A 20,857-nucleotide genomic window follows, 5' to 3' on the forward strand; every position below is an offset into this window, starting at 1 on the left:
ATCTTCTTTTGTTTTTTGGATGAGTCATGAAAAGATAAACCTCACAAACCTCAAAACGTTCGCCTCCAATTTGAACTGAACCACGATTTCGGGAAAGGGCATGGCATGGTCTGAAACCCGTACAACCGAAATCTCAGCTGCTCATTGGTTCTTCGATTTTTAGCGAATTTTTGTGCATCCAAAATTGATTACTTTTGGTGATTTATAATGATGAAAATCAGTCCTAAAATTAATTATCAGGTCCGTCCCTTAAACTAAATCTATTTTTTGTCATTCTGAAACCTCCAAAGCGATTTTCATTTTCTCTGGAATTTTAAGGTTTCTTTCGGAAAGCGCGAAAATGAATCTGGGCTGTCAAAAATCGACTTGAAGCTTATTTTCAACAATTTTTCGAGTTCATCTATTTATTTAGACCAGTTTGTGGCTGTTTATCGACCTGTTTACCGATTTCATTCACATTTGAGAAGATTCCCAGAAGGGTACCTCAAATTGTGTTTTTTTTTTCATGTTACGAGTATAAAAAAAAAAACAATCGAACTTTATTCTAGAAATTGGCTAAAATGTAGATGAACCTGTTGAACGTATTGAGATTAAGCAACAACTCTATTTTTAGCAGCTGAAATTAATTCCCACCTCTCTTGGAAAAATTCGAAAATTCCGAAGAATTAAACAACTATACGCTGGAGGCTTCAGAATGGGCTGAAATGATGATCGAGAGAGTTTGTATGTATTAGTTTCAAAACTAATTTTTGTCATTTCTACTGAGTAAATACAATTTCCCCCCAAAAAAATGAAAAATATTTTTAAAAACATAATTGCGAGAATGATCGATTTTAGATTTTCAAGAACTTGAAAAAAGTGGAATTGTGTGATTCGCTAATGTACCAAAAGAAAACCACGGAAGAAAATATTGAGAAATATAAGAATCCCACCCCTGTTTATTCCAATGTGTTGTGTTTGAAAAAAGACATTTGACCTCGACAAAAAGTACCTAAAAATTTTGGTCTAAAAGTAAGCAATAAACAAAGCAAAACCCCTCTTTCAATCTGACAATTTCAGAATTTGGATCCTTATTTGGAATGAACAATACTGAACACTCTTCTGGTATCATAATATTTCAGTCCGTCAGTGTTGCCTTACTGGAAAGGATTGATTTTCAATTTTTCTTCCAATAAAAAGTTCTCCAATGACAAATTTTGTGGTTTAGGTTTCTTTCATCTATTTTTTTTTTTGTTGTTTGTGTGTACTAGAAAACTATCATTTGCCAAGTGTTTTTTTTTTCAAACTGTGGGATGGTCAGGTCAAGTTGTAGTGAAAGATTCCGCTGGTAATTTCACCATTGGTTGTATAGGTAATCGCGACATTTTGAAATTTTCAATGTTCTCAATTTTTTTGGAACATACTTTTTATTAGTAGGAAATGAAAAAGATAGATGGAAGGTAAATCTTACAAAGTGTCCACCTCCGACTTGAACGGAACCGTGATTTTTATAAAAAGCATAGTGGCATGGTCTAAAACCACTATTACCAAAATCTTAGCTGTTCAAATTGTTTCTTCGATTCTTGGCGAATTTTTGTGCATCTGAAATTAATCACTTTTGGCGATTTATCTATTTTTTATTAATTCAGTAAAAATGATGACAATTTTTCCTAAAACTAATATCAACCATCTCAAACTCAACCCATTTCTTGTCATTCTGGAACCTCCAGCGCGAATTTCGTATTCTCTAAAATATTTAAATTCTTCCAGAAATCGCGAAAATTGATATGGGCAGCTAAAAATCGACCGGAGGCTTATTTTCAACCATTGTACGAGTTTATCTAAAGGACCGATTTGTAGCTTATTAGGTATCGACCTGCTTATCGAGTTTATTCACATTTTTATAAGCCAATTTCCAAAAAAGCACATCAAATTGTGTTTATTTGGCTAAAACGTAGGTGAACTCGTCGAACTGATCAAGATTAGATAAGCAATAACTCGATTTTTAGCAGCTGAAATTAATTCCCACGTCTCTTAAAAAAATTCAAAAATTCTGGAGAAGTAAAAAATTACGCTGGAGGCTCTGGAATGGTCTGAAAAAATGATCGAGGGAGTTCGTATCATTAGTTTCGAAACTAATTTTCATCATTTCTGCCGAATGAATGTATTTTCTAAAAAAATAAAAAAAAAACATAATTGCCAAGAATGGTTGATTTTTGATTTTCAAAAATTTGCAAAAATAGGAAAATTGATTATGGAGAGGACATTTTGGTGATAGAGTTTCAGACCACGTTTTCTTCAAAAGTCACGATCTCGTTGAAATCGGAGACGTATAATCTTCGAAAGGTTCTGTGCTCAGAAATATTATTTTTAGCTGCTCATAATATGTAAAAGTAAGCGAGGGAAATCGAGAAAATGTCGGGGGTCTTATTTTTGCAATTTTTTAGCTTTGGCTGGCGTTATCTAAAATTGTCGATGTTGAAAGATATCAGCATTTAAGCCTAATCCTACTCGCTCCTTGAAAGTTGCCTACAAAATTTAAAAAAAAAAAAAAAAACAAAACAGAAAAAATAGAAACGAAAACGATTACCTACTTACTCTAGAATGCATGGCGACGCGTTATATTTACAAAGTGATGGTACCTAGAATAGTTTACTTTTTTATCCAACTCCATCGGAGCATTAGGTATTTGTAGAACTGTTGTTCTTTATTTCGAAATTTTAGTCCAAAAAAATAATCTTGAGACAAAATACAACCAACAATGTCGCACCGAAATAATAGAAAGTGAATAATATCCATTCCAAAACGAATTTGATTCGAATTTGAATTTTGATCCGGACCCATTGATTTCGAATTCGGAGTTGTATTCGAGTATGAAAAATGTTCCGAATTTCTGCAAAATTCAGATCTGAGTCGTTTTCAGATTAAAATAATTGAGGCTTCATCTCAAAGCACCTCAATTTAGGTATTTTTGTTACCCTAAGTAGAGCCTTGGTTCCCATTTTCTGTTTACTTACTTACCTTACTTATTCAATTTTTTTCATGTACCAAGAAGGTATGACCAAAGCGAATAAGACACCACTGACCACACTCATTCAGTCGATCGTGTGTGTGTGTACGTAGAAAAAACACACATAAGAAACACGACTCCAGATATTTCATTCGACTGTTGTTTGGTCATCTTCGGGGGTACGAACTTTGTCGTATTAATCCTTCGAAATAAGCCTGGCAATAAATGAACGAAGAACGACCGAAAGAAATCCCAGTATAAAAATCTTAAGCTCTCTGGAAAGATTTCAACTGAACTGAACAGAGAACGTATGTTGTGTGGAGACTTTAGAGAGTGAACTGTGTACAAATCTGCAGATATACCGAACTGACATAAACCTCAGTCCTCGTATATATATATTCGTCGCAATACGTCTGTAATATATCTTACGTACAACGTATTAAAAGATATCTCGTCGACGATATAAGTACGCTCAAGTCCAGCTTTCTGTATGAATTTCTCAAAGACTTACTAGTTACTTACTTACATATACAGAAAGAGCAACGTATTCCTCTTTTATACCCCTGGGCCACTAGATAATGAAGAGAGAGTATTTTCTCGCCAATACGAACTTGTATTGCAGCAGTATCGTACATAGATTTAGAAGAAGGGTTATGTCGGGGGTGTTTTTTCCCCCTTCCTCGACTATACCCTGAAAAACACCGTTCAAACTGTAGCTGAGCATTCAGTCGTAGAGAAAAGGACAAAATTACGGTTAATTTAAGATACAACGATGGTAATAATTCAACGGAGGAGTGCGGCCACGCCGTGGTCAAAGCATAAGAAAAAGATAGTCCTGAAAACGAAGAAGGGAGGGCGACAGATTAACGTAGCCGGAGAGCGGTTTAGCCGCACGATTGTTAAAACGCCCTTATTTCGTAGCCCGTGGTCTGCCTTCTTCTCCTTCATCTTCTTCCCAAAGAAATACCACGTTTTACCAAATTAACTTGAAAAGAACCCTCTCCTCTCACCCTCCTTCACACCATTCTCAATGTGTACTTTAAAATATACTACGATCTCCCCACCTCCCACCTTGCCCGGTGTCCTCGCTTGTCGTAATATTATGGCTTAACAATGGGCTATTTTAAAATTGATTAAAGTTTCGAGAAAAGTTTCGGCCGGTTATTTGGTCCAGAGTGAGCCGAACAACTGCAGCGGCCACAGCAGCAGTGATAATCGATGCTGTTTCGAGATTTTTATCTTATATATCGTACATAATACGCCAACGATGAGATTGAAATAGTCGACAGATATGTCATACTGTATAAGAAGAGCTTGATGAGGGGGTTTTTCGTCGTCTTCTTGTATCTACTCGGGTTATTATTTTTTTCTTTACGTACCATAATACCACATTAACCAGATTAAAATATCACAGCGAAGACAAAAAAATGCGCTACGACGACTCAAACTGAGATTATTTGTATCTTGTCGAAGAGAGAGAGAGGTACGGCGGGGGGGAGGTACCCACTATCCCAGCCAGTTGGATATTGAAGAGATGAAAATCATGTCTCTCCATTGATGCGTTAAAAATCTCCTCTCGTTTAAATAACATCTACCGGAGATAAATTTCTGGTTTTAAACGGTTCTTGTGTTCTTGGCTTGTTAGTTCTTTATTACAATCTATTTCTTGGAATATTAGTACTTGTCATTTTTAATCATAACAATTACGATGCCCCAGCTTATCTCTGCGGCGGTTCTCTTTCTCTCTCTGTTTTTGTCTTTGGTAATAGGTACTCGTTCACTCGGCTCGTATAATCTCCGATGTTATATTATATTATGCATATCCACCGAATTCATCACTTTTTTTCCGGTTTGTACGTTCTCAGTACAGGGCGTTTGGAAAGGTGATCGGTTGGTGGGTGTGCGAAAACCTTGGGATTTTGGTTTCATTCAGATTTCCATACTTTAAAAAAAAAAAAATACGAAGGTAACCCCTGATCTGGATTTCATCATTCCCAGTTATTCTGGAGCTTTCAGCGTAATTCTCAATTTCTCCAGAAGGCGTAGAAATTAATTTGGGCTGCTAAAAAACGAGTGTGGTATATTTTCGGCCTGTTTAAAGAGTTTATTCATATTCGAGCCGATTTTCAAACAAAACCTCGAATTTGTTTTCTGGTCAGCATTTTCTGTGTAAGTATGTAGTTATAATTTAAAATAATATGTATTATGCTGGTCAGAAAAACAATCTACATGTGTCCGTGAACTCGTTAAATATATTCAGAATAAGCTACAACTCAATCTTTAGCTTCCCGAATCGATTTCCACGCCTCACAGTCGGTCACAGATCCCTTCCCCTTCAGAAAAAAAAAAATGATGATTAGGATTCCACCCTCATCGGGGTCATATGTCGATTGATATGTTTTCGATGTCGTAGAATTCTAATCTGGAATTATTTTTTGGTAGGGGCGGCATATGCAGGTGATGCGTGGGGAGGGGGAAAATTTCAAATTTTGCTCATATTATCGTGTAACATGTCGTTTGTTATGTTTTTGAGGTCGTTGAGTTCGAATCTGAGGTTATTTTTTAGATAGGGGTGGGTGGGGGGGTGATACGTGGGGGATTCCAAATTTCGCTCGAGAGTTCAAAGCCCCAAGAAGTACAGAAAATCGTTTTATCAATTCTTCATTGATTCCTCTGTTATTTCTGAGCTTTCTTGAAAAACCGCCTAGCAGTATTACCATAATTTGATGTCCCTTTTCAGCTGCGAAACATCGAAGATGAATTATTCACAATTCTGATTCTCATTGATTTGAGTTCCAAGTTGAATTAATATTGAGCTCGCGTGGCGTTGCTTACAAAAAGACGAAAAATATGGGAAATAGGTGAGACCTTCACTATCACCATTGATTGATTTTAAACTAACCTGAGCTCTGCAATTCGGAAATGGCCGATCTCTTTCCTTCATTCCTTTGGTTTGCAGCATTATGCACTTTAAATGAAAAATGTGATTGCATTCATCACTAGTCACAAGCATGGATATGGAGCAGCAAAGCTTGTGAGATCTAAACCAAACAGCCAACTTATTCAGGGAATCATTTATACGATTAATCAATGACTCTCTCCATCCAGCAGCAATTACCAGAGCAATATCGTCGGAAAAAGCAAACAGGGAGCCACAAACATCAAGTTCAAAAATATCATTCAAATATACCAAAAAAAGAATGGGCCCCAGAACGCTTCCTTGTGGAACACCTCTGCTAGTCTGGACAAAATTCCCCAGTTTCCCCTGAATTTTGACTGCCTGCCTCCGGCCTTCTAGGTATGAAACAACCCATCCAAACAATTTGCCACGAATTCCCGCATTGGAGAGCTATTTTAATAAAATTTTGTGATCAACAACATCGAAAGCTTTGCTGAGATCCAAATATACCGCAGCAACCCTCCACTTTTCTCGATTTTCTGAGTTATCGCGGACATATGGTCAACCAGAGCATCTGTAGTGCTTTTATTTAGAAGAAAACCGTATTGAGCAGCTGCAAAAAAACTGTTTTTATCCCAGAAAATCATAATTTTTTCTTTGATAACTTTTTCAAAATTTTTTGACTAGGTGAGGTGTAATGAATTAGGTCTATAATTCCCCAGGTTCATTTTTTCGCCAGATTTGTATAGATAAGTAGAAAACATTGTTGCCAATTTGCGGAGATTACAACATACACCCCCACAAATTAGGCAATGATGATAAAATTACAAAAATTCGATCGAATAAAATAAACGTAAAATCGAGTAATATAAATGTAAAACCCGAAAATCGGCAAATAAATTGATAAAATTAAACTACTAGACAAATCGCAAAAACAAACAAATGCGAGAAAATACAATACAAAACATAATGTATGGGAACAACAACTGAATTCTTTAATGCTGATGGAAAACATTCCTGTTCAATCAACTTATTGAATAATTTGCATAATTTTGGGGGCAAAACCTGACTGTTCTCTTTAAATAACTTGGTAGGAATGCCATCTAGGCCAACAGAACTTGTATTAGGCATTGAATTCACAGCTTTGACGACATCGTAGTCCACAACTTCAAGTAACCCTATGGTATCTCTTAACTTGTTTAACAGGGAAGTTTTGGTTGGCGGGAGAAGCGAGACTCGATGAAGCTCCTGTTGAAGGCATTGGCTACAATAACTTCGTTCCCTCTTACGTCAACCCCCCACCCCTTCCAACAAAACTTTGGCCAGGTCCTCGTTTTTTGAGCCCGAATGCCCCTCATACAGTACTAGGCTCTTGACAAATCGTTCATATATTTTGGAGTTGATTTACAAATTTGTCAAGTTTGAGCCCCAATATCTGTGATTGCTGTGCTGATGATTTGGGTCGTGCTAGTGACCATGAATCGCTGAAACACATCCGTGATGTTTTTCGTTCTGCTGGATTTCCTAGCAAAAAACCTTTGTATTCGCGGGGGTTGAGGCTGAAGATATCTTTGTATTGTTTTGATATTTTCGTGCCCCAGCTGGGTTTCATCAGGTGTAATTCTGCCTTCTTTTATAGCCACGTCAAGACCTTGTTTCCTTGTCAAGATCTTGAGTGCTTTCTTTTGGTCTTCTAATGATATCATTTTCTGTTCTACATAATCATCGAAATAATCGAAAATCTTTGTTCCGACTTTCCTGCGCTTCTTCACTCAAAACACCGATTAGCAACATAGAATTTTGTATAATTTCTGCTCCGTGGAATAAAATTTTATGAACACTGACACTCATCTCATACTACTAAATACATAATATCAATTTTAAAAACAGATTTACTCAGAGAAATGTCACTAAAAAGACAAAATATTTACCAGGGGTACTTCTGGACGAACATTTCAGCAGTTTGTTGACAATATCCTTCAAAGACGCATTCGTTTATATTTTTGGTGCTATTTGGTACCTACATTCGCAATTGTGCCAAACGTCTTGATTGTATCCTCGTCTGGTCTTGTTATGTTTGAAGGTAGTTTCGACTTTGCTTGCAAAGAATAAACGCCTGGATGTGTTACCATCGTTGCTGGTTCCGAATCCTGAAACATATTTTATTATATGTACAAAATATTCTCAACATTTTGTACCAGACGCAATCTGAGCATTTTGTTTCCAATTACCTGCTTTGCGTTGGTCAATGGATAGCCCTAACTTTTTAAATTCTGCCTGAACTTGCGATTTTTTTGAGGCTACCATTGCCTGGCTCTACTGTATTTGAGACTACCTTAGTTTGTCTCTACATTAGGGTGGTCCTTATTTTCGTAGTTGAGATTTCTCCTTCCCAACCCCCGAAGAGGTGACCTCTGGTGAAAAAATAATTCCCCATTTTTTATTTTTCCATTTTTAAAAAACTCGGGCTGCGGTGGGCCTCTCAATTTTCAAAAATTCAATAAAATAGGTACAAATTCACTGTAAAATTTTGAAATTTCGAAATTTCAACTTCTGTTATCTCTAAATAGTATTTTTTGAGTAAAATCAACTCTCATGATAATTTTAGCCCCCTCCACTGAAAACCAAGCTGACCCCCTCCCCTAAAATAGCTGTAATTTCAGCTATTCGTAGGGATGGGGTTATAATACCCTCATGAGAGTTCATATTTCTCAAAAAAAAATTTTTAGAAGTGTTGGAACTTGAAATTTTTGAATTTTAAAAATTTTGCTTTGATCAATCCGCAACTTAATTGGAGCAAGGGTCAGAGTCCGAATCTGGAGAACTGTATTCGGTTCCAAGAATCAGTTTTTTGGCTCCCAACTCGGCAGCCATTCGTTCGTTGCCTCAGTTCCGCGACATCATCAACCATAAAATTTGAATGAGTATTTGCTGGATTGTCAAGCAACAATCTCCTCAAGACCTAAGTTAGATTTTTTCAAGTTTTTGATGATTGAGAGGCCCACCGCAGCCCGAATTTTTCAAAAATGGGAAAAATAAAAAATAGGGAATTATTTTCACACCTGAGGTCACCACTCTGAGAGCTGAGAGCAGAAGAAATCGCGATTTTTTTTTTTATCATGTATTTAAGGACCACCCTACTCTACATACTTATGATTTTTTTTTACTGCTATACCAGGTCGACTCTTACAGAAATTGTCCTCCAAATCAGACAGGCACTCAAACACGGTGAAAAGTAAACTAAAGTGTACATTTTCGCATACCGATGTTAGCGTATTAGCCGACAACCCTACCGTACTCTTACATATGTACATATAATCTAAATAAAGCTTACATGATCAAACGTTACCCAAAACTTAACAATAACAATCTCGAACACTTCTAACATACATAATTATAAAAAATTTCTAAACTTCACATACCTTTCTTTCACCTATCAGCTGGCAGATCCAATCAGTATGAAATCTTCAGAAAACACTCAAGAAAGCTAATTCTAGCGTGTAGTGGTGAAATTCCAAATCAAAAATGCTCTGTTTCGATGGGATGAATTCTCACTTTCATCGCAGCCAGATCATTCATCTTGGATGGCATAGCACCACATTTATATAGCACACATGGAACTAGAATTAGAATCTGATACTATGTTTATGGTCTTGCCATCCATCATCCAGAAGTTTTTTTTTGTTCATTCAAGACTGCTAAAAACTTTAATATGGCACAAAATGGCTGAATAGGAGGTGGCACTAGCTTAATTACCAAATGATATAAAATGAAAAACAGACAACTTGGTAACTTTTTTTTTAGAATAATATAAAAATTGAGAAGGAGAACAGTCGAACAATTAGCCAACTAAGTAATAAAAAAGTATAAAACACTAAATGAACATTACGTAAAATGTCAACAGTAAACAGTTAAACACACTCAAAAACGTGTATACCTTATACTGTATGAGTACAGTTACACAAGAAAGTTGAAGCAAAAGAAATGAGCTTACCTATCAAAACGGAAAACAAAATTATTCTGTGCGACCGTCTTCTTTTTTTTGAATTTCCATTTTAAAGACTTCCCGAAGTTAGTTTTTTTTTTACATGCCAGTATTCCTTTACTTTTGATTGAGTGAATTTAAGTAAATTTCGATGAGGACTATTTCCCGTCGAATGTTCTGAAAATATTTCATTCTTGTGCGGAAGCAATAATTTTAGGAAGTATTTCATTCACAGATTGTTTTGTTATGTTAGTAGGTACATTTAGAATATTGAAATTACTCGAGATTTTAACGTTAGCATAAAATAGGTACATAGATACCAAAACGTTCAGAATTTCCTCCTGTTCAAAATCAGGGTGTCTAACAGGTACTGCAGGTATTGCAAGTACTGTAAAAGTACTGCATTGAAACCCTCGGTACTGCAAGTACTGCAAAGTACTGCATTTTGCCTGAAAAGTACTGTATTTTTTCTCAGAATCATTGATTTAAAATTTTTAAAAACCTCAAAATGAATTAATTGGTGAAAATCTCGAGATGAAATTGTTCAAAAATTAAAATAAGTACGATTTTCTACGTTTTTTTCATTTAATGCTTTGATGGATAATTTCCCGATACTAATGAGGTAGCACCTCATTATCAACAGTGCATCATATGTATTTTCTAAATTGCGACATACCATATTCACACGGTACATGTCGAGTCGCGTGTAAAATTTGTACCCCATCATGTTCGAGAAAAATTGGGCATATACACTCGTTAACAGTTTTGGAAAAGAACGTTGCAAGGCTGATTTTTTGAGCTTTGAATCTTCTGAAATTTTTTTGAATTTTAATAAGCATACTGAATGTAATTTTTTTTTCAGAAAATAAAAATAAAAAACCCACTGAATGTATCCTGTTCTTTTCTTTTTCTTTTCATTTTTTTGCTTACGCCGTCACCTTATGAATCTGTCATATCCGTCGTCTGTAGGATCAGGTATGTTTTTTCGACGAGGCCCTCGCCGGTACCTAATTGTACGGCGATCCGTTCGGTGATGCGTTTGACGCAAAGCCTACATCACGTACTGGCGCAGAGCTCTCTTTAGCTCCCATACTCCCTCCTCAAATGGCTCCTCAGATTTTTTGAATAAGCTGTAAAAATTTAGGTAAATTTTGAAAATATGTACTTACATGATTTTAAATCATTCGACAAGTATATTTAAAAGCAGAACAAAACAAAAACATTTAACTATTTACAAACATCCCCAAAAACAAAACAACAAAAAAAACAAAAACCCCCAAAACGAATGTCAGGGGCAAAACACGGGATGGGGGGATGCGTGGACAAAAATGTTTCTGAATTTCTGCGCCTGTTTAAGATATAGGTTCCTTCCTTTTCTAAATCAAACTTTCTCAGATATTAACTCAAAAAAATGTTAAAATTACTTACTTGTCGATGGAGAGCTCCAGAACCCTTGTTGATAAACCAGGTCTTCGGTGTTCTATCTGTAAATAATATTTTATCAGCTCGAGTTGAATTTAAAAAAAATTAAAATAAGTATGAAATTAAAATAAGTATGATTTTCTACGTTTTTACCTGCGCAAAAGATGGCAACACTTGTTAAATTAATACTTGTAAAAATTCTATCGACAAATTCCAACCGGTTCAAAAATATATTTTTTTTCTTGGGGTGGGGACGGGCGGGGGGGGGGTCGGTGGGAGCTGGATACAAAAAAAATAAGGTAATGCAAAAGGTACTGTAAAAGTACTGCATTTCTTCGGAGAAATTTTGTTAGACACCCTGAAAATGGTTTTATCACTTGAAGCGTTAGTGTTTACCATTCAAAAGTCATTGAAGCTTCAAGTTGGGAAAACCAGTGATGCGGAGCAGAAATTGAAAATTACTTGAAATTTCCAGTGAGCACGTAGCCGTTTTAGTAAAGCAAAATATTATGCAAAATTTTCTGCTCTTTACTTTGGTTTTCTCATCTATATACTGTAGCTTTCTTCGTTCAAAAGTTCTTAAAGTTGAGTTGCAAAAAGTGAGCAAAAGTGATGCTTATCATGTTAGGTATCACAAGAATGTAAACTAGAGGCAACTTCACGCGCATCGGCCACTTATTATGACATTGAACTGAAATTACTTTTGAACGGTATAATTAAAAGCTGGAGTTTTGAGTAAAGAAACAAAATGAAGAGAACAAAATTGCGAATATTTTATTTTTTAAAACGCTTACAAGCTCACTGGAAATTTCAAGTAATTTCAATTCAAAGTTTGATTTTTACTCCGCATCATTGATTTTTACCACTTTGCGCTTTAATGACTTTTGAACGGTAAATGCTATCGCTTTGGGTGAAAAACTATTTTTAACAGGATAAAATTCTGAACATTTTGATATTTTGAAACGCCTCTAAATATGTGATTACTAAAAATTTCCACAACAAAATCGGATCAGCCTACGTTTGCATCGTTCGGCACGGTTCACTGTTGGTGATATCGGTCGTAATCGATATGTCTTATTGATTCTGCCATCTACGACATCTCTCGCTGGAAATTGAACACCTGATGGACCAGGACGAGGCAAATTTCCATCATAATGTCCAATCCGCTGATGATTCGCACCAGAATTTCTATCCCGAGGAACGCTTTTTGCCGGAGATGATTTGGGCATAAATGGAGTTACCTTGGCTGTCGATCGCGTCACTCTGGAGATACTATTAATCGAAATACGTGGTTGTCTGGAATCTTGCTTTTCAATGTGACGTTTCCATACGTCCGAGTTATTGGAGTCGGAAAACTCGATGTTGGGAGACGTCATTAAGTCAAGAGGTTCTTCGACGTCGGACTTTATTGGAGATTCGTCGCGGTGATTTTCTATTGGTTCGTCTCGCAGGGGAGTACCGAAGTTATTATCAGTATCTATAGGCCTCCATAAAACTAACTGATTGTCATTCTCTTCATGTCGAGCTGGGGTCGATGAGAATGGAGGCAAGAAACTAGCATACGGTTCGTCAGGCACTGGGAAATCCTCTTCTTCGTCCATAGCTGCGACGTTGACGATATCAATAACATCACTATCACATACCGGATTTTCCAGTTCGAGTATCATTTGATCGATTTTCTCGCTTTTGGCTGTGTCGACATAAGCCTGAAGAGTGGTCCACACTTGATCACCATCGATAGATATCGCCGATGAAGAATCGTCGATCATGGCTAATATTTCTTCAACAGCACCGGATAATCGAGGGAATTTGAGTTTGAGATCGCGAAGAGCGATGTGCACATCGTGGATGTGCTCACGTTGCGCTTCAACTCTTCGGTCAAGCTCTGAGTTTTTATTTTTTAACTCAATAAGCTCTTGATTGAGTTTAGGAACTAGAATTAGTATCCGATACTATGTTTATGGTCTTACCATCAATCAATCATCTAGAAGTGTATTTTCTTCATTCAGACTGCGAAAAACTGGAGTATGACACAGTATGACTGAATGGGAGGTGGCACTAGCTTAATGATCAAATAATATGAAATGAAAAACAAACAACTTAGTAACTTTTTTTTTAGAATAATGAATAATATAGAAATTGAGGAGGAGAACAGTCGAATAACTAGCCAACTAAGTAATAAAAAAGTATAAAACACTAAATAAAAAAGGTACCCACATGGTAAAATGTTAACATACTCAAAAACGTGTACATATGAGTGCAGTTTCACAAGAAAGTTGAAGCAAAAGAAATGAGCTTACCTATCAAAACTCTAAAAACAAAATCTTACCAAATGTCTCGTACGAAATCTTTCAATGTGTCTCGTACGAAGCTCCTTATTGATGACGAAACACAGGGCAACTTTTTGTGTGTGTTCATTTTTTACATGCCAGTGTTTCTTTACTTTTGATCAAGTGAAGTTAAGTTGGATGGACTGCTCTTGTGGTGACTGTTGGTTTTTTGCTGTTGATTGGTTTCTAAATTTTGATTAGGACTGTCCTTGAAAAGAATTAAATGTTCCGTCAAATGATGTAAAAATTTTTCATTTTCGTGCAGAAACAACGATTTTAGGAAGTATTTTTTCATTCGTGAATTGTTATGTACATAAGTACACTTGGAATTGAAATCACCTCCTCGAGATTTTTAGCATAAAATACCAAAATGGTCAGAATTTTTTACTGTTCCTGTTCAAAATGGTTTTAGTACCCAAAGCGCTAGCGTTTATCATTCAAAAGTCATTGAAGATCCTAGTTGGTGAAAACCAGTGACGCGAGGCAAAAAAATGGAACTTTGAAATTGAAATTACTTGAAATGTTTTGATAAAGCGAAATATTATGCGAAATTTTGTGCTCTTCACTTTGCTTCTTTCATCTAGACTGTGGCTTTCGCCGTTCAAAAGTTCTTGAAGTTGAGTTGCAAAAAGTGAGCAAAAGCCAAAAGTGATGCTTATGATGTTTATCACAGGAATGTGTGAACGAGACAAGTGACTTAGGACTGCCATCACTTTTGAATGGTAAAAGCTTGAGTTTTGAGTGAAAATTGACCAAAGTACCTGGGTAAAGAGGACAAAATTCCAAATATTCATATTTTGTAAAATGCTTACAAGCTCACTAGAGATTTCAAGTAATTACAATTATCCAAAGTTCGATTTATACTCCGTATCACTGGTTTTCACAACTTTTCGCTTCAATGACTTTTGAACGGTAAACGCTAGCGTTTTGAGTGGAAAACTATTTTTAACGTGATAAAATTCTGAAAATTTTGGTTTTTTGAACCGCCTCTGAGTATGTGCTCACTAAAAATTTCTACTAATTTCAATTTAAGGTGTACTTATAATAACAATCTGTGAATGAAAATACTTGAAAAAATTGTTATTTCTGCACGAAAACAAATAATTTTCATGTCATTCGACGAGAAAAAAATTTCGTTTTCTTTGAGAAAAGTTCTCATCAAATTTTACGTAAATTCGCTCATTTGAACTAAAAAGTCGAATAGCTGAATTTCTGGTAACCAAAAATTGGGAATGAAAATTCCGAAAAAATAAACCAGTGAGAGATACTGCTACGAGGTCGTCAATAAGGAGCTCCAATGTTGGCAATGTTAGTGTTTGAAGAGCTATCATGGTTCGTATCAAATTATACACATTATGTTGTTTCAAAAAATCCCAAACCAACCTAAAACTTCTCCAAATGTACCAATTGATTGGACATTATTTGAACATGAATATTGGGAGTGAAAAAAAGGCTAATTTATCAAGTGATAATTAAAAATGCACAATCAACGTTTAATTGTCTAATAAGATAACCTTCACGAGCTCCTAATACCAACAATGTTCGGATAAATTCAATTCTTATCAACGGGAGAGAAAATCTCATGGTAATCTTCAACTTCAACCTGCAATCTGCATTTTTATATTCCTTTAGCTACTAATCTAGCTTTGAAAATATAACATCGTCATATTATCTACATTCTTTTTGGTACTGAATATCCATTTTGTATCGATCATATTCATTTCAGGTTGCCTATATCTACAACTTCCCATATATTATTATTGATCATATTCTTAAGCTAATTAAACCGGTATGAACATATGGGATATAGTTATGAGGATGTGCTAAAACATCAAATCGTAAAATCATCCAAACTGCTCAAAATAAAACTCTCAGAACGATAAGGTACTGGTGCAAGATGGTTTCAAACAAATGAAACACTGCATAAGGATCTTGAGGTAACAATGGGTGGATGAAGTTGTTTGGGAGTTTGCAAGAACCAAGAAAAAGCAAAAGCTCGTGAAATGACTTCATGTACACATCAGCTCAGAGGCAATTCAATTGTTAGATACCTACTGGCTACTAGTGTGCTGGTTAAATTGATTTAAAAACAAAAAATGTTTTACCTCATCACACTTATCAATGATCATTTTTGATGTGGGCTCTTTCATCTCTGGCAGAATTTCAGAATAATTATACTTGAATAGGGATTTCCAGTTTTTAAAACCTTATTTTTAAATTTTTCAGACATCTTGAAGTGGTGATATACCTACTTTTATGTCCTCCTGTGAAGTGAAATTCGAAATAATTTTCTCATTTGAACATTCAATGTGGGATGTCCTCAAAGTACAATATTTACATGTATGCTCTGTTGTATATTATTTTATTATTTCATTAGCGAGTAATAAGTGAATTTTATTTAATTGTTTCAGGTGAGTGATGAATTTCAAACAAGATACCTATTTGAGGATGAGAAATACTTCAAAAAAGTATGTACTTGTTATAATAATTATGTTTATTATTCGTGAAAATGGATCTTCTCGTCCCATTCTAAATTTTCACTTTTCTGCCAGTAGTACCTGGTAATGGATGTAATGAATTTTCAAAAAAAAAAAAAAAAAAAAAAAAACATGTCGATCTCAAAAAAGGTAGATGAAAATTGGCTTTTGAAACTATGGTGCTAATGTAAGTAGTTCGTTTTTATGATAGAAAAGTCCCTGAAAATTTTAGCTTTTAAACTTCAAATGAAGTAAGTCCCCAAGCTGAAAAAAGGGAAAAAATACACTCCCTTCAGGAAATTTCTCATTTCGGTGTCAGAATTCTTTTGGTCAGATTGTATAGAACCTTTCTTTTTTCTCCAGTAAAAAGTAAAGAATAATAAAAAATCAATGTCTGTGAAAATTTTAAAAAACATTTTTCAGTTCTGTCAGAGTTCTTCTAATTACTTCTTTAAAAAATATCTCTCAGCTTCCCCCTCTCCCCCCCCCAAAAAAAAAAATCCATTTTTTAATTATTTTTTCCAGATTTAGGAAGCTTTGTATAAGAGACGATATATTGTTGAGAGACCTAACAAAAGAATGAAAACTTTTCAAAAAAGTTCACAGACTTTAATAATTTTTCATTTTAAAAAATGTTTTCAATTTTTTGGGTATTGATACGTTTTTTCCCTGTTTTCTTGATGTTTTTTGAATAATTTTTTGAAACTAAAATTTTGAAATAATTTATTTTGGGAGAAGCTGCCATTTTTCACTATGAAAATGTCCTTTCAAAAGCCCTTTGTTTGATTTTTGAGATTTTTCTAGATACCTACATACCTTGGTGATTCTCTGCATTCTGTGTTATCGCAGATAAAAACAAATCATTGCATAGTCTTTAAAAATTTTATTTATATTAAAGTGAACTTACCAAAAAAAAAAAATTGAACATGGGAATTTTCGCGGATTTTTGAGTGTGTCCAAGATAAGGTTATGAGTAAACAGTTTTGAAAAACGAAGAAATTCATCGATTGTTGATGAAATAAATATGAAGCTTTATGAATACCTAATTAATGTATATACCTATTATCAACTGAGGTATCCATTTGTCAAGCGGATAGATACTCGTAAAATGCGAATTATTCTTCCATCCCATTTAACTCAGCCTATAATACGTCGTCGTCGAAGATCCATACAATAGAAATCGTACCTATCCGCGTTTTGTTTTTCTCGTTGTTTGATATTAAGTAATTTGGTAGTCTCTCTGTGGATATAACAAATTACCCGGTATACGGTGCGGGGTCAAACCACCCAACGAGCCAATGAATAAATTTTCTCTAAAATAAATCGTATCGCCTTTGAAAACTGTCATTATAAATATTTTCCAGTTTAAATAATTTCCAAGCCTCCTGTGTGGTATAAATACCTAGCCTAGGTATAGAGATATCCACACAGCGGAGGAGGCTGCGACTCTCTTTAACCGTGGCACGGTGCGGCTTGCGCGGTCCGCTCCTCTCCTCGCGCGGATCCATTCTCTCGTTAGACCTTTTGTTTTAATTTACTGCAGCTCGGCTCGGCGCGCGGAGCAGCCCAACCGACTGTTCGAAAATTCTATTATAAGCGATTACGATCATAATTGGGTCTGCTGTATCGTACCATACACCAGCTCACCAGCAGTACGAGTCGAGCTTTTCTCTTATGGTCGGGGCGTTCTTCGTTATATGTAATGAAGATGTGAAGCTACAGCTCGGCGGCTTTGCTTGGTGTAGGAATTATTTCGGCCGAGATTTATAGTACCTTATTGCTGGCTCGAAGAAATTTCGTGTTAGAGAGGTCGTTTACGCTCTCGAAGTATACTACTACGCGTTCAATACTGGGATGGAAAAACTGAAGAGTGCTGAAGATTAGGTTTCGATGGGGGAGAAAGTTTTGTGTAATTTGAACGATTCTTAATTAGCGAGAAAATATAAGGATGTGCTGAGTTGAAATTTCAGATGGAGGTTGTTTTCCCTCGCTGTCACATAATGGGATGATGATATCAACTGGTGCATATGTTGTGGCTTTTATTGCGAGCTAAGTTCGAAAATATGAACGAATTGGAGCAATTTGGAGAAAGTGAGTTTTTTGGGTGTCACATAGATTTGTTCTGGCATGTACAATATGAATCAATACAAGTGAGGAGCGATATTCCAAAACGCCCTATGTCCATTTTAAAAAATTAATTTTTAGCCTGGTAAATTGGCTATTTAGGCGGGTTTAAAACTTTATTTGGGTGGATTTATGATGTTAGGAGTGTAGCTATACACTTCATCCACCAGATACCGCTAAAAAAAATTCAATAGAAATGGACAAAGTGCGTTTTGGAACACTTTTTATTTTTAAAAACGCAATTCAAAAAAAATGCACTAAGTGCGTTTTGGAATATCGCTCCTCAAGTTCATTTGGATCTATGTAGAATAAAATGTGCCTTGCCTGATGTACTTTTGTCCTGGGATACGGCCGGTGTTGCAATTAAAGTCTCCGGCTATTACAACCGGATTGTTGGAGACTGAGATTATGTCATTTACAGCGTTGAGGCAGCTGGCGAGGTCACCTCCTGGTGGGCTGTATATGCCGATGATTGTCTGACCGCAAGTTTTGATTCCTGTTGCGTCGCCATGTGCTACGTTGATGTTGTTGAATTTGAGATCATTGCGAACTAGAATGGCGCTTCTGTTGCTAATTTTAGATGTCCATCCGGGAAACGGGATTTTACCGGTTTTGGTGATGTACAGATCAGACAGTAATAATAATATGTCGATGTTGCGTTGGACTGCGAGAACATGCAGCTGCCACTGGCACTTCGAGTCGTGGTTGCAGTTAAGTTGTGCAATTTTAAGCTGCTGTGTCATTTTGATTGGATGTGTCGGCTCCTCCTACTGTGATGCTTGGTTGACGAATCAGTTGCGTGTTGTTAATACTAGGTGGTGTGTTGATATTCTGGCTAGCAGAAAATTGTGTCCGTTTTTTCCTGATTAAGGCTGCTTTCGTGGGGCAGGAGCCATGGTTGGTCTGGTGTTCAGTATTTCGGGTACGGTATTTAGGTAGGTTGGCTGCTTTCAGCTGTTTGTTGTACGCTGCGCAATCGATGCAGGGATCTTTGGGGTTGGGTGGTTGTACGTCAGTTTCTGTTGTGCTGCAATATTTCTCCGGGTGACCCAACAGGTGACATTTTTTACACCGCACTGGAATGATGTTGAATTTGAGTCATTTCAAACTGTGGGAATAGTCTGCAGGTTTCCAAGACCTGATCAAAGTGTTTTCAAATTCTTCTGACCAAACTATTGATTAATGATTTCTGACTTACATAGCAGCATCTTGATTTTCGCTTTCAAAATTGATGTCTGCTTAGTGCTTATAACCGTATCAACATTTTATAGTTTTTTCGACATGGTAGCAGAGAGTGGTTTTTAAAAAGACAATAACGCTCTGCTACCATGCGACAAATCAAATTCAGGAATTTGTTGTTTATATGTTTTAAGTAAACCGCTTGAAGCGATTCCGTTCGCCTCTGTTTTTTTTTTGTTTTTGTTTTTTTTTACGCAATTTCCCACCAAAAGCGTTCGCTGAAGTCGACGATGAGCTGTGTGAGGCTATGTTGTTGACTAATAAAATCGAAAGCAAAAGCCTTCTTGCATTCACGAAGTGGCCATACTAAACAAGACTGAGAGTGAGCGTAGACATGAGTCGGTAATTTTAAGTTAATAGAATAGAAAACGACTGTTTCTCTCACAGATTGAATAATAATTTTACAAAACGTTTCATTATTCGACAATACGGCGAATTTACAAAAATTTTACAATAGAATCATTTTTTGTAGAAAAAAAATATTGCCAATTTTGCGAACATCTTGAAATTTCATGCTGTGGAACCTGAGATTTTGATAAACTGAAAAAAATAATGAAAATTTTTCGTTTTTTTCATTTTTTTTTTGTTTTTTAGATTTTTCAAGTTCTACAGCATGAAATTTCAAGATTTTTACATCATTGGTCATATTTTTCAAATTTTTGCAAAAAGAGATCCATGTAAATTTTTTTGTAAATGTCATAGTTTTTGATTTGGAAAAAATCCCTTTTGCAAGAAAATGGCGGATCAGCATGATACCCCCCCTCCCCTGTTATAGGCGATGATTGACCGTTTTGGTGCCTCCGTCGAGTTTTCAGATTTCGTTTGAAATTTCAAATCGCTCTGGAGGGGCCAAAGATGAACTTGGGAATTTTTCAACTTTTGTCGGTGCTTATTGCAAAATTCCAGGAGTACCTAGCTGCAGGTTCAAATGAAATGTTGAACATATTTTTATACTACTGTGAAAGCAAAAAAATCAAATTAAAAAAAATTTAATACTTAACTAACTACTTACTTTGTAGTATGTACGTTCCATTAAACTGGTAATATTTTGTAACACAGTCCTCGCAACTTTGTCTACTGAGCTTAGTACATATAAGATGTATTTTCACAATGTAGGGTTCACAGCTATTTTATTCAACAGCTCCAACTCTTCCACAATATCCGCCAAGTATAGGATCCATGTTTGGTTTCTTCTTTGAAAACCGTATTGCGCCTAATGTAATATTTGATTTACGAACAATATAATTATGGTAATTGGTGATCACTTGACTCGAGTACAATTTGTAATGCGAGTTCCTCTTTTCCAAAACGATTTGAAATTTTTAAATGAATTGAAAAATCACCAGAGGCTTCAAAATAACCTAAAACTAGTAAGTAGTTAACTGTTGATAT

At 35.8% G+C, this 20,857-nt stretch overlaps 1 protein-coding gene and 1 long non-coding RNA gene across 10 annotated transcripts in view; both read left to right on the plus strand.

Annotated features, from left to right (window-relative positions):
• Positions 1-16,163, plus strand: part of LOC135841992 (uncharacterized) — a 196,694-nt gene extending 180,531 nt beyond the window's left edge. Inside the window, exon 2 of the long non-coding RNA XR_010558043.1 lies at positions 16,037-16,163. This is a non-coding gene — a long non-coding RNA (uncharacterized LOC135841992). The remainder of the gene's footprint in view (positions 1-16,036) is intronic.
• Positions 1-20,857, plus strand: part of LOC135841990 (collagen alpha chain CG42342) — a 434,760-nt gene that overhangs the window by 259,848 nt on the left and 154,055 nt on the right. The gene's annotated exons all lie outside the window — the stretch shown is intronic.

Source organism: Planococcus citri, chromosome 3, assembly GCF_950023065.1.
Source record: "Planococcus citri chromosome 3, ihPlaCitr1.1, whole genome shotgun sequence".
Lineage (NCBI taxonomy): Eukaryota > Metazoa > Arthropoda > Insecta > Hemiptera > Pseudococcidae > Planococcus > Planococcus citri.